At 40.2% G+C, this 5,550-nt stretch overlaps 1 protein-coding gene across 2 annotated transcripts in view; it reads left to right on the top strand.

The window, feature by feature from the left end:
- The window catches only part of LOC106872597 (adenylate kinase), a 53,481-nt gene that overhangs the window by 15,445 nt on the left and 32,486 nt on the right, over positions 1-5,550 (top strand). The window lies entirely within an intron of this gene.

Below are 5,550 nucleotides of genomic sequence, written 5' to 3'. Positions count from 1 at the left end.
TATATATATATATATAGAGGGAGAGAGAGAGAGAGAGAGAGCTATCACAATATTTAGAACTAGATTAAATGTAAGCATTCGGTGTAACAGTACATACAGATAGACCACTTATAACAGCACAGCATGACTGTTTGTAGAGATTGACCAAGTTTACATATTCAGTGAAATAATATGCACAAATATATGAGGTATGGGTTAAAACACAGCACTATGTGCAGGATACAAAATGCAAGTTTACAAAATCACATTTTGTACAGAATGAAAAGCTACAAGTATATATGCAGTGTAATAATGTGTACAAGTAGACTATGTACAGCTGTATAACATATCCCACTGTGCAGTTATACTATGCAAAAGTGTATATTACAACAGTATGTAGAGATAGATGAAGTTTAATTTACAATCAATCACTACATGTAGTTACTACATCGTTATGTGCAGGTACCCCGATGGTAAATACACAAATGTTTTCATGGGAATAAAGTTTTTACAGAAAAGCTGCATGAGTTATGTGTATTTGCATCTAGAAATTTATGGTTGCGTGTCTACATTGCAGCATTCCTGGTGTGTTACATATACTTCTCGAGTTACCAATTGCTGTTATCCTGATATACTGGAAGATATCTTTGAATACAAGCGATAATGATGTAGATGATGGAAATGGTTGTGGTGGTGGTGGTGGTGGTGGTGGTGGTGGTGGTTGCATTGTCTGGGAGTTAAGTATGATAGTGATGCTGTTAGTAGTGACAGTGAAGACAGCCATGAGGATATTGGCTGTGATGATGGTGATGATGGATTGAGGTTTGGTGGTGGTTGCTGCAATAGAATTCAATTTAGTGACAACGAGAATAATGATGGTAATAATGATGATGATAGCAACAATGATGTTGGTTGTATTGTTGGCAATGATTCACTGACCTCTGACCATTGTCACATGAATTGGGATAGTAATAGAGGAGAGAAGGTTTTTGTTGTTGCACAACATCTCAGCATTAATCAAGCAGATTTCAGCTGAATGACTCGGTGTCAACTACAATCCATTGTTACAGGATATACCATTACCACTATGTGGTTGAAGACCATAGTCAGCATTCTGACGGTTAATGATTAATTATTGTGCACAGTATTTTAATTTAGACATGATTGGGTATTTAGTAAGGGCTAAAGTTTCATTAAATAACAATATGCACTTTTCACATGCCCAGTTAATCTTCCATTTTTAACATTTTTGATTTATTGTGTAGGTGGTCTTGTACAACCTGTTACAATTTGAAATGTGCTGTATTATATTCTTTATAGTTTCTTGTTACAGAAGGCTTCTACATTACTGCATTCGCTTGTCTTTGTTGATAAATGTAGTAATTATCAGTGCTTTAAGTTTCATAGTACATTGTTTTGTTTCCTTCTCTTTTTTTGAATGTGATGTAAATGTTGTGGAGGGTTGTATGTAATTTCTAGTATTTTTGCGTTGTGTATCTTATAGTATGCCTATGTTATTGAGTGTGAGGTATTTGGTGGTGTTGGTAAAAATAAAGACAGTGTATTTAAAAGGTGCTACTTTTAAGTCTATTGTTGTAGAGTCAGGATTCTAGGTAGTTGATGTAAGGTTGGAGCTGTGCAGCTGTCTTGTGAATTATAGGAATATGTGAGTATGATGTCACCTATGTATGAGGTTGTGTGTATGTTTTGTGCAAATATAGGTTTTAAAGTGTGAATTACAGATTGAATCTTTGTAGCACATAATTCTAAGGTAGAGGGTCAAAGTCTGGATGTGCTGCTTTTATATACCACATAGGCTCAGGAGCTTGGTGGGAGATGGATAGTTTCTAGATTTAATTTTGTGTTGTTTATTAATGAGGTGTTGAGTGTTTTGTGTACTTGCTAACTCCATTCCATCCAGTGAATTCCTCTGAGTTCGCACAAACAAATCCAACCCTGGCATTGAATTTGGGAAGAACAATAAGGTTGCCATGGTTTGGCTGAGATCTGATGAGAAAATCCATTTCTTCATAAATACCAACTATGATAAAGTCTGAGGAAACGAATAAAAATTCTAAGCACTGATAATATCGAAATGTTGTTTGCCTGACAAAGATGCAGTCATATCATTCAGTCTCTTGTGAAAACCAGCAAATTTCTCGGCAAAACAACCCTTGACAGTAACTCACTTCAGAATTATGTCATTCTTCAGTAATACAATTGATCCAAAAGGTGTAGCTTATCCATGTTTATTTCCCTGCCCCCACTCCCAGTGAAGTGTTTCTCACTCAAAGTTCATATCTATATCTTACCTTGAGACCTTTCTGGAACTGGAGCTGTTCTCTCAGGTTTTTCTGCCTTGCTATTACGTTTGCATGTTCTGTGTGCTTTGAGTGTTATTCCTTTTCCCAATGATTTTTTTCAACCGTGAGTCTCGCATCTCAGCATGAAAACTTAAACTTTCAGAGATCTACTCTACTCAATGTCAACCAAACATCTTGCTTCTAGAGTGCACAAGCACTGAGACTGATTCAGTGACAATACTGGAGCAGAAGTAATGTCATTCTTGTGAACTCTGAGAATTCACCAGAATGATACATCATCCTAAGTGAAGAAGGATGCTTTCATTGCAGTATGCAAAATTGCCCAGGTCAGGCTTCACCAGATGCAAATTTGTTTGTTTTGGTACAATGATAGATTAGATTTAGTCCTATGTCGATAGTAATCACTCATGAGGCTTCTCTGACTCTTATAAAACTGTCTATGGCCTACAGGTCTCTGGCTCATCTTGCTGTTGAGTGCTGACAGATAGGTACTACAATAGACATACTCTCTTTACTCTTTTACTCTTTTACTTGTTTCAGTCATTTGACTGTGGCCATGCTGGAGCACCGCCTTTAGCCGAGAAAATCGACCCCAGGACTTATTCTTTGTAAGCCTAGTACTTATTCTATCGGTCTCTTTTTGCCGAACCGCTAAGTTACGGGGACGTAAACACACCAGCATCGGTTGTCAAGTGATGGTGGGGGGACAAACACAGACACACAAACACACATACATATATATATATATATACATATATACAACGGGCTTCTTTCAGTTTCCGTCTGCCGAATCCACTCACAAGGCTTTGGTCGGCCTGAGGCTATAGTAGAAGACACTTGCCCAAGGTGCCACGCAGTGGGACTGAAACCGGAATCATGTGGTTGGTAAGCAAGCTACTTACCACACAGCCACTCCTGCGTCTTGGAAAAGATATCTGAAAAGACAGAGAGAGCTTTTCAGTACCTTGTATCCTGACCCACTTCTCTGCTGTCAACAAAGCAGTAATATTTCTCTTGGTGATGATCATCATACTGACGATGGGATCAAGGAGGTTATAGAGGTGCTATCTAGTGGCAAAGCCTCTGGAACAAACACTATTCTCACTGAGATTCACAAGACTGGCAGTCCTCACTTTGTCTCAAGGCTCACTGAACTCTTCCACTTGGTGTGGTACCAGAAGGATATTCCACTAGATTTCAAGGATTCTTCAATAGTGCATATTTTCAAAGAGGAAGAAAATCATAAAAGTCGTGGCACACTCTTCATGGTGTTTGCAGCTGTCAAGGGTTCTTTTGCCAAGAAATTTGCTGGTCTTCACAGGAGAGTGACTGATAGGCCTATGATTGCATCTTTGTCAGGCAAATAACGTGCCAACCACTAAGGCATCATCATCATCATTATCATCATCGTTTAACGTCCGCTTTCCATACTGGCATGGGTTGGATGATTTGACTGAGGACTGGCGAATGAAATGGCTGCATCAGGCTCCAATCTGATCTGGCTGTTGGATGCCCTTCCTAATGCCAACGACTCCGAGAGTGTAGTGGGTGCTTTTACATGCCACTGGCACGAGGGCCAGTCAGGTGGTACTGGCAATGGCCACGCTCACATGGTGTTTTTTATGTGCCATCTGCTCAGGAGCCAGTCCAGTGGCACTGGCAACAACCTCGCTCGAATGTTTTTTTTCACATGCCAGTAAGGCGATGGTGGTAACAATCATGCTTGAATGGTGCTTTTTACGTGCCACCAGTACGGAAGCCAGACAGCTGCTCTGGCAACGATCATGCTCGGATGGTGCTGTTAGCACTCCACTAGCACAGATGCCAGTCATCGAATTTGATTTCGATTTCGATTTCACTTGCCTCAACAGGTCTTCACAAGCAGAGTTTAGTGTCCAATGAAGGAAAGGTATGCATAAGTGGGCTGGTTACACCCCTGGCATAGGCCATGGGTTATGGTCTCACTTTACTTGCTGGGTCTTCTCATGCACAGGTCTTGGTCACAAGTCATTGCCTTGGTGAGGCCTAATGTTCAAAGGTCATGCTTCACCACCTCATCCCAGGTCTCCCTGGGTCTACCTCTTCCACAGGTTCCTTCAAACACTAGGGAATGGCACTTTTTCACACAGCTATCCTCATCCAGTCTCGCCACATGACCATACCAGCGCAGTCGTCTCTCTTGCACACCACATCTGATGCTTCTTAGGTCCAACTTTTCTCTCAAGGTATTTACACTCTGTCGAGTATGCACACTGACATTACACATCCAGCGGAGCATATCACTGTTAATGTCACAGGGAAGATTCTTGCCCAAATAATGTTGAATTGGCTGATTGTCTACCTTGAACAGAGTCTTTTGTTTGAGAGCCAATGTAGCTTGAGAGAGGGTCATGGCACAATCTTCATGGTGTGCAGAACAGAGAAGAATGGCTTTGGTATACACTACCACACTAACTGTTAGCTCATCAATATGAGATGTTTGCAAATTATTTTGCTCTCAGTATATTCTCAGTTTGAGATGTAGCTGTGCATGGACAGATTCTCCTCTCTCTCTCTCTCTCTTATGGCTTTGGCCTCACCATCAACCCAAAGAAAACCAAAGTCTCATACTAACAAAATCTTTACAAGAAGTACAGGCCATTTACTATCATAATCAAGGATCAGGCAATACAGACAACAGAATTGCATACTTTGGCAACACTCAAGAATCATCCACATTGACAGCAAAAAGGGATTTATCAGCTATTCCTAGACACATCCATCAGTGACATTATGGTCATCATCTTGATTAATCAATAAATAATTTTGTGTATAACTGGCTAGTCATGGTATACTCATCAGATAGATATCAATATATTCCATCGACTATATCGATATAATAGAGAAAATAGATTAAACTATATCAGTGCTTTTTATGTGCCACCAGTACGGAAGCCAGACAGCTGCTCTGGCAACGATCATGCTCGGATGGTGCTGTTAGCACTCCACTAGCACAGATGCCAGTCATCGAATTTGATTTCGATATAATAGAGAAAATAGATTAAACTATATCAGTACGACCAACTAACCACCATCACAACTAACGCCTCACCACTACCATTCACTCACCACTATTGCCCTGTTACCACTACCGCAACTACCATGTCACAACACATAACCATTACTACTAATAACATCTGACTACCATCACTACAACTACCTCACCACCACTAATACCACTGCTACTACTACTACTACTACTACTACT

This window comes from Octopus bimaculoides, chromosome 2 (assembly GCF_001194135.2).
Source record: "Octopus bimaculoides isolate UCB-OBI-ISO-001 chromosome 2, ASM119413v2, whole genome shotgun sequence".
In the NCBI taxonomy this organism is placed as follows: domain Eukaryota; kingdom Metazoa; phylum Mollusca; class Cephalopoda; order Octopoda; family Octopodidae; genus Octopus; species Octopus bimaculoides.
This window is presented reverse-complemented; position numbering and strand designations above follow the sequence as displayed.